This window comes from Pinus tabuliformis, chromosome 4_2 (assembly GCF_031772625.1).
Source record: "Pinus tabuliformis cultivar Carrire ecotype Pingquan chromosome 4_2, CPIR1, whole genome shotgun sequence".
Taxonomy (NCBI): domain Eukaryota; kingdom Viridiplantae; phylum Streptophyta; class Pinopsida; order Pinales; family Pinaceae; genus Pinus; species Pinus tabuliformis.
In genome coordinates this window covers 611119545-611128571 of record NC_142304.1, presented here as the reverse complement: position 1 = coordinate 611128571, position 9027 = coordinate 611119545, and the positions used below count along the sequence as shown (strand labels likewise).

The following is a 9027-nucleotide window of genomic DNA, read 5'->3' as shown; positions in this document are numbered from 1 at the left end:
TAGCTTTGTGCCAAAATGACCTTGTTCCACGTAAAGAGCTACCGAATCGCATGACTTGCTCTGCCAGTTGTTCATCTGGAAATTGTTCTAATCGGATGTTCAAATCTTGAATAGATATTGGAAAGCTATCTGAGATGTTTTTTTTCACAAAAAATGACGTTGTTGCTTGACTGTGATGCCGCATCATGAGATTATATATGTAATAACGAAAGCGTGGGTGGTTTCCAAATCTGTTGTCATAGTAACATATGAGATGAAGTGCATATTCATGTAGCTGCACTGCTTTCATTCTTGGCTGATTTGGCATTACAGCGCCTGTCGGGAAGAGGGCGGGGAAAGCCATAGAGAGTAGACCTTCTGTGTTGTATTCATTGACTGACGATAAACCAATTGTCAGCCACTCAATTCTAGTATCAGATTGGTGGTTGTAAGCATGCAAATAATGGTGGATTTCTTGGATTTCTGTATTTGTATAAGGTATGATGGGTACGAACGATGATGTTTGGTCTACGGATGGGTCTGTGAAATCTTCGGTGGGCTCATGGGATGGCTCAAGTGGAAGGCGGACAGCGGTTTCTGTAGTATTGGAATGGTGAAGGGAGGAGGAGACATCGGTGGGGATCGCTGGTAAGGATGCCAGTGCGTTGGTATCAATACGAACATTCTTATAGTATGGGTCATTTGCCAATTTGTATTCCAATGCAGCGAGAACGCGATGTCTACTAACAATGAAATCATAAGCCTTATGGTCATTACTATGACACGTGACAATTAGGATGTCCAAGTGTTCAACATGACGTGGCAACATGTCTGGGATTTTTGTAATGTCTTGAGGAAAACAAATTGTGTGGCCACTGTATTTATACTGGCCACCGCGTGCATGTGTTACTTGCAGTATAGGGTTAACCCTAGCAATGAGCATTTCTTCTATTTGTGAAAGAGATGTAAGGGCAACTGGCTGAGGACCAGGGTCCATGTTGTTTGATAATGAGAAGCGATGACCCTTTGTTTCAGAGGCGCATCTGGAGCAACAATACATGTGGTTGGAATTGCGGATATGTATGATTCAAGACAAATGGAGCATGGGCATTTAGGTGGAAGTTTATCAAGCTTTGCACGGAAATCTCGATGTGCTTGATTAGTATAAACGTTGTTGAAAGCATGTGCGAAGGAGAGGTTAGGGCAATGAGGCATGGATGCATTTGTTTGAGAGGTTTGTTGAGAAGATAAAGAGTCTGATAATTGCAAGGGAGGATTGTTTTCAGGGAGGGCCATTGTAGACGAGGAAGGTTGGTCAACCTTTTGTTTTTTGTGTTTTTGACATTCTGTGGTGTTTTTTTTTTCTTGGTAAAGCTCACGGCGCCGTGCATTTATTCGTTCTCTATTTGTTGCATAGTATCTCCGAGCACATTCATTATTAGAAGAAGAAGCCATTCGCAAAATTTATGGTACCTATAGCAAGAGAGGGGAAAAGAAGAATGTTATTTGGATTGAGTGTATTGGGTCAAGTTCAACAATTTGTAGGTATGGTTAAATATGAGTTGGTCCAGATAACCTTGAGGAAATTGCATTTTCAGTAAGGTTTGTTGTCATTTTCTGGTACAAAACAAAACAAAAAAAATGTTGGATTCTTCGCGTAAGATGTTTAAAATTCATTACATTCTTATAGCATTACTTGAAAAAATATGAATTAAAGGGCAAAGGGAAAGAAGTATGTTCAGTTTTTTTCTAAATGAGTGGCCATCTAAAGTTGAAAACATAATGAAAAAAGATATTTATTACAACAACTTTTATATGGCCATTTTTTTTTAAGCATAGTTCCACCAAGGGAAGAGGAAGAAGGAGAGGGAGAAGCAAATGAAATACCGGCGGGTGAAGTGCAAGCCCTGGAAGGGACAATGTAGCCATATGAGATACAACAACATCTCCCCTAGAGGAAAAGGGAGTAGTATTCCCCCAAGGGGAAATCCTTGGTTGGTGGACTCCATTTTCTCAAACTGAGACCAATGAGGGAGGAATGATGTTATTCTGATTAGAATAAATTTTATGATGCTTTGACACAACTTGCTTTTTCAACTTGTAAGAGTCAAGAAAAAGCTAAAGATGACTCTAGTCATCTTCGATTTGGGTAACTCTAGTATTATCTGGTTGCTAAGTTGACTGTTCAAGAGTCACGGTGTTTTCGTCGAATTGTTGATGCAGGTGACGTGGAAGTAACAACACCAATGACATCTACATTTGTATTTGGAGTTGCATTTTTTACTTCAACAATATTCTTGAAGTGAAAGCTCTGGTAGGGAAACGTTGGATCATCTGCAGGACATGGATTGATAATGGAAGCAGCAGACAAGTAAATCTCCCATTTGTTCTTGAGGTGGTTGTAGTTTGGATTTGCTTCTCTCACTGTGCCATTTGATATAATGTATAGTTGCCCAACCTGAATTAGATTGTAAAGAGATTCGGCCAGTTCAGCAAATGCAGAAAGGTGGATCTCTTCCTTTTCACGGTTGATAAGGTCAAATCCGAAAACTTTTCCTGAGCCTCGCACATTGGTGTATGCCTTCAATGATGTCTTCGCAGATACTCTACCTTGGATAGACCAATACTTTCGGTAAGGGTTGAGTGCCGTGAATGGAATTGTTAAAATAATTAATCATAAGATTTTCAATATCGGTGCCATACTTGGAGACTTTTGTTGCTGTCATCCAAGTAGCATCTCCACAAAACTAAATACTAAAAATACTCCATGCCTCTAGTTCTGTTCGATACTTTTTAATCCAACATGGTTTCAACCTATTTTAGAATTGATTTAGGCACTTGCTTCTTCCTTTTACTGGTTTGATCTTCATCACTAATAGGTTCCACTGCGGAATTATTTCTCATTTCTTTGAAGGGATACAGATATGCAACATTGAAAAGTGGAGAAATCCCAATGTTATGTCGGAGTCCTAATTCATAGGGATTAAAAGAATTTTTTATTAAAATATTACATGAGACAATATTCTTAGATTTTAATTTATTGTATGTCGTTGTAGGAAACCTTTATTTTATGAAATGTGCCGTAACTTAGTTACCAACTTTAAAATTCAGCTGTTTTCTTCTCATATCTACTCGCTACTTGTACTTGCTATTATTTTCTTGAAATTGTTGTTCGAATCTATTTTGAACTCATTGAAAATCTTCACCATTAGTACTCAATTCATATTTCCCTAAATTCCTCTCGGATGAATCCCATATAATATTTGAAATGGAATCATTCGTGTGCTTCTGTTGAGTGAATTATTATATGCAATCTTTGGCTAAGCAAGTACTTGATCCATTGCTTGGGATTCTCACTTGTCAAAATTCTTATAATATTCCCTAAAACTATGTTTACCACCTCTTTCTACCCAGCAATCTATGGGTGGTGTGTTGAACTAAAATTCAAGTTAGTACTTAGTTTCTTCCACAAAGTCCTCAAAAATTACTTACAAATTTTGTTTTTTTATATAAAAACAAAAAAACAAGAAACAAAAACTTTATTTCTAAACAACTCTGTTTGATTTTATTCTTCCTGTCTGTAGTTTTGGGTCAAAATAAAGAGTATAAAATATCATCCTAGCAGTCCAGCATAAGAAGAAACATAGTTCTAAAGATAATGGTATATAACATAACAGAAACAAGATCTGATAATGCACTCAGAGATAAGCCTAGTTCCTCCTCCATGGTAAACTATAGCAGCAACATGCAAAACAAACCAAAATATCCTCCTTTTTTTTCTCAAACGAAAACTTTAATTTTCAAGTTGAATCAAAGTTACATTTTGAAAGTGCATAGGAGCACTGAGAGACCAGCGAACAAAACATTACAACTGTCCATAACACAACAGTCTTGTAATATGCCTAATGTATTCTACTGTATCTTTAATGGTCCCTGTAACAAGATAAGGATCAACATTAACTTGTAACCAGACAACAGTACTACAATAAAAACATCATCTGAATATATCTCTGCAAAACGGCACCTGGTCCTCATCTACTTCTCTTATCTGATAAGAGATATGCATGATCTGGAAATGAAAGCAATCAGCATCAAGAACTTGATGGCTAAGTACCACTAGGGGCATGCTCAGCCATCTGAAATATTTTTGAAGAACCTGAGAATCGAGATAACTTCAGCATTGGAATGAGTGCTGTATTTTGAATCTGCTCCAATAAGGGCCTGAATGTCAAGTTCTGCAATCTGTAAATCCCTTGAACCCATTCTATAACCACTTTAAATTCCCCTAAACTTTAAGTTTCAAAAAAAAAATATATGTAGCCAGTGTCAAAAGGTTGAGGAGCTGATGCATTTTTGCCCAGTTGTTTGTCCCTCGGCCTAAAGATAATTTGAGGGAACCACTTTATCCCCAAGGTGTACCAAGGTGTACAGAATACTGCCTGCTGGACTTGAGTTCCATCGGTTTGCGCAATCAAAGAATCCCCGGGTATACGACCAACCAAAATATCCTACTTTACATAATTAGGAAAATACAAGGATCAGTGCAACGATACTCCAATGTATGCAATTCTCAATTAATTCCAAAAGAATTTACTCCATAAATAAAGTTAATACTTTGTGACATATCCTTTGTGGTTATACACATATGGAAATCAGTGGAGATTAAACTATCTTTAAAAAGTTTGTCAAGTTGTTCTGTATCTTATCAACGACAAACATACATTTACCTTCATAAGCCACACTTCCCTTGGGACTTCACTAGGGTGGCTCCTTTACATAAAGGCAGGAAATCTATTGAAACTTGCTTTCAAATATATGTGGTAGACGCCAAACTTGATTACAAAAGCTAAGAGCAGGCCATATCCATTCCAATTGATTCCCACTAATTCCATATCATTAAAACGTATTTTATGAATTGCTAATGGATTCAGACTATTCCAAATAATAAAAATGTATTTTAGGAATCAGTAATGGCAAAGATCTTATCTTTCTTTCGTCTTTATAATGTAAGAAAAATTTTTGTGATAAAGTTAAAGATAGATACTTCTAGGTGGGATGTCTAGACTCTAGGCTCTTGTTATCTGGTAAGTTTCCTGTTAAGCACTGGCATGTGGGTTGTTGACACTAGCCTAAGGGTTATAATGAGAGCGGAATTTGAACCTAAACAACTAGAAAAAAATAAAAATTATGAATTGGTAATAGATTCCTATTATGAATTGGTAACAGATTCCTACAATTCCATAGCAATAAAAAATATTTTATAAATTGGTAATGGAAGTTTGAAGACCTCGTTGGATAATACAGATTCCTACTATTCCATAGCATTAAAAAATATTTTATAAATTGGTAATGGAAGTTTGAAGACCTCGTTGATATTATCCATGAAAAGTGAAAAACCATTACAGGGGTTTTGCAATCTACAAGTACCCAATGAACACAATTAGAATCAAGGCATGCACGCGTATCATAGTAATAAAGAGAATACATTATCCTAAGAAAGTTCCACATATCTCAAATCAATATGAAGTAAGAAGACTAGGATGAAGAACCCGGGTTAGAAGTTGATAAATACATCTGACCCTAGCTTAAACATCTATTCATTACATTTCAGTGACCTCCCACTGCACTTTGTCATATTTTTCTGACAGGTGCGGGCCATGAACTTCATCCAACAGTTATAAAAAAAAATTGAAGAATAGCATAAGCATTCCCTTTTCTTAACTAGTAAGAGCGGTGACAGCTTAAACTGAGATATGGTGTGCTAAATGATTTTTGCCCTTGCGCAGCAGTTCTTCGAAGATGACCTGGGTTTAGAAAAGAAAAGTCATTTGTTCTTTAGATGAATGTGTTTTATTCAGAGTTGGCCAATTACAGTGCTCAAACATAAGTCCATGCTTATTAGGCACCCATATTCTCATTAGGCACCCATATTCTCATTAGGCACCCATATTCTCCATGCTTATTAGGCACCCATATTCTCATTAGGCACCCATATTCTCATGGTGGCTTGAGAGGTCTACACCAGCCATGTTAGGATTTGCCCTTTGGTTAGGGGATGGTGTTAGAGAACGTTAATTCAGAGCATAAGTCCATGCTTATTAGGCACCCATATTCTCATGGTGGCTTTAAGAGGTCTACACCAGCCATCTTAGTTGATTGAAAGCAGTGAGAATCACCCTTTGGGTAGGGACTGTTATTCTGGTTTATCTCAGTTGCTCTATTCTTGCACCGTTGGGTGTTCCATGGATATTTCTAACGATCACTGCTGAGGTTCTCAGCTTGCTGCAAATTATCCTAGACTCTGGATCACACTCGGATTTGTGAAGTGCGAGCTTATTGGTCAGATAATTCAAATTCTTGAATGCTTTGATAACCAGGGAAAAGCTAGTCTCAAGAGAAATAAAAACTCCAAACTCCAACTTCGTTGATAACTTTGAGAGTGGCTATTACAGTTAGTCCTAGTCCAAGTGCCCTTTTTCTTACACCAGCATTTATGGCAATAGCCACTTAGTTATAGAGGTTTGTCCTGTCCATGGTTTGTCATTTTGTATTATGATTCCATTAAGCTTGTCCATTCTTAGAGCTTCATGAGACTATCTGACTTGCGAGTTGCTAAGCTTTATGACTTTCACTACATGGTGGTACATGTGTTGCAGGTTTGGCATAAGCTGGGGTTGTATTAACCCATCCAATTGCGAGAGAATCTTGATATTCTACCTCTCCATTGGAGTCCATTTCTCTTTCTGAATTTAATACAGAGTTCAACAACTGATTTTCCAAATTCTCCATGTAATGTTCCACAGTGGAGAAGCTACCTTGGAATTTTGTTTCTCAAATTCATATGGCTTATCAGTTTCTTATTTTTGCTCAATTCTTGCACCGTTGGGTGTTCCATGGATATTTCTAAGGGTCACTGCTGAGGTTCTCAGCTTGCTGCAAATTATCCTAGACTCAGAATCATACTTGGATTTCTGCATTCCGAGCTTATTGGTCAGATAATTCAAATTCTTGAATGCTTTGATAACAGAGAAAAGCTAGTCTCAAGGGAAATAAAAACTCCAACTTCGTTGATAACTTTGAGAGTGGCTATTACAGTTAGTCCTAGTCCAAGTGCCCTTTCTCTTACACCAGCATTTATGGCAATAGCCACTTAGTTATAGAGACTTGTCCTGTCCATGGCTTGCAATTTTGTATTATGATTCCATTAAGCTTGTCCATTCTTAGAGCTTCATGAGACTATCTGACTTACAATGTGCAAATCAGAATGAGATTGCTCTAGGGCTACCATGAGAGGCTGAGAGGACCTACTGAAATGGGCAGTAACCATATAAGATTGGCCACTGTGGTCACTACCAGAGAGATAATACTAGCAATTAACAATTAAAAGGGAAATAAATAAAATGCTTTGAACTTTTTCGAAGTCCTGGGATGTTCCTGTATGTTGCATTTTACACAATCACTATTTTGTTAGTAGGGATATTATAGTCTTTTCTGTTTCCCGATTTCTTTTAGCAGCAAATGTTTCATGCAGCAATTTTGTAGCAATCCTTGTTTTATGGTGGTAAATATAGTTTACCTTTTGGTTATGACTGTTGCTAAAAGTTCTGTTGTGGCAATTGCTTTAACATCAGGTAATACATTAACATGACACACAAGATGAATTTTACAGATCCTGAAATATGTATCAATATGAAGTCCATTGAAGTCGTCAATTTAGTTAAAAGAGCACCTCCTGAAAGTCTGCCACAATCATTGAAGTTCATATCATCTGAAGCAAGTCCAATATTTGAGAAATGTGATAGTGATATTGAGAAACCTTCTCAAGTAATCCCCAAGGTAACATCACAATATCCTTTAGAACTAAATTCTCTAGTGTAAGACAATACTGCAAATTTATTTCTGATGTTTAAAATGTTTTGAAGGTTACAGTTTCTTATCGGTTATTTACTCATTAGGCACTAGTGAGGATTCTCCTTATGATACTATCTAGATTAGCAGTAACAGTAAGAACACAAACAGCCACAATGCCTCAGGTAAATGGCTCCTCAAAATCTCAGAATATATACCATGATTTCAAAAAAAATTGGGGAAATGTTACCTTGTAAGCCTTTTCCAAATTACGCATAGCATCCAAATTCAATAACAGAACAGAGATTAAACTGCATGCAAGATGATCTCAAACCAGTGATGTCGAGTGATGTACTTGGAATGACTCTCAGTAACCCTTGAAGAGCAATATCAAAAGTATGGATTTACTATCAATTGCAGGAGTCAGCTCAAACTAAACTCAAGTTGACCTCCTCCTATAGTCATGACGGTTCACGGTGGATTGAACTAATATAAATAAGCACCTCATCTCCCTATTTGGCACTGAATTTGGTGAAGAAAAAGAACTGGTCAATGAGATCTGAGGAACAACTCAGTGATAATCTTATACTTATTCTATACTGTGGTTGATTTGCTTTCCTATTACGTTATCACTGTTCATGGAGAGTTTCTGTTATTTTTTTAACAAAGTTTTTCGCTCAGATAATGTTGGTTGTAACAGCTTTAATGGTACATCACAGCATTCCTTTTAAGAAAATACACCGTTTTTCCTACAGTGATTCTATAATACATATGGAAATAGTGATTCTATAATACATATGGAAATAGCATTCAGTTTGGGCAATGTCCTGATTTCTAAAATCTGTTAAAACCATTAGATATTTGTTACCCTTACTAACTAAAAATTGTTATTACTGTACAGGGAGAAAAAATTGAAGCCCTTGCCAGTATTGCTAAGAATCAAGGTCTCATTTACACTGGCAGAAGTAAAGGCGTCGAAGCGTTGGTGACCTGAAAATAGAAATTTCCAGAAATTTCCAAAGCTGTGGGACTGATGTTACGGAACTTGTCAATCACATTTATAAGAACAAGTTCAATTGAAAGATCAACTGAAACATATGTAATGAATTGCAGCAGATACTGGAACTATTGTTGTATCATCATAGCATTAGTGACTTTCGTGTATTTTCAAAATCTAATATGAAAATAAATCATGTTTCT

At 36.8% G+C, this 9027-nt stretch overlaps 1 long non-coding RNA gene across 1 annotated transcript; it reads left to right on the top strand.

Annotated features, from left to right (window-relative positions):
• The first annotated feature begins 5952 nt into the window (after positions 1 to 5952).
• LOC149170787 (uncharacterized) lies at positions 5953 to 8821 on the top strand. The gene is made up of 3 exons (XR_016259504.1): positions 5953 to 6768; positions 7649 to 7815; positions 8729 to 8821. It is a non-coding gene; the product is annotated as an uncharacterized LOC149170787 (long non-coding RNA).
• Positions 8822 to 9027: the final 206 nt, after the last annotated feature.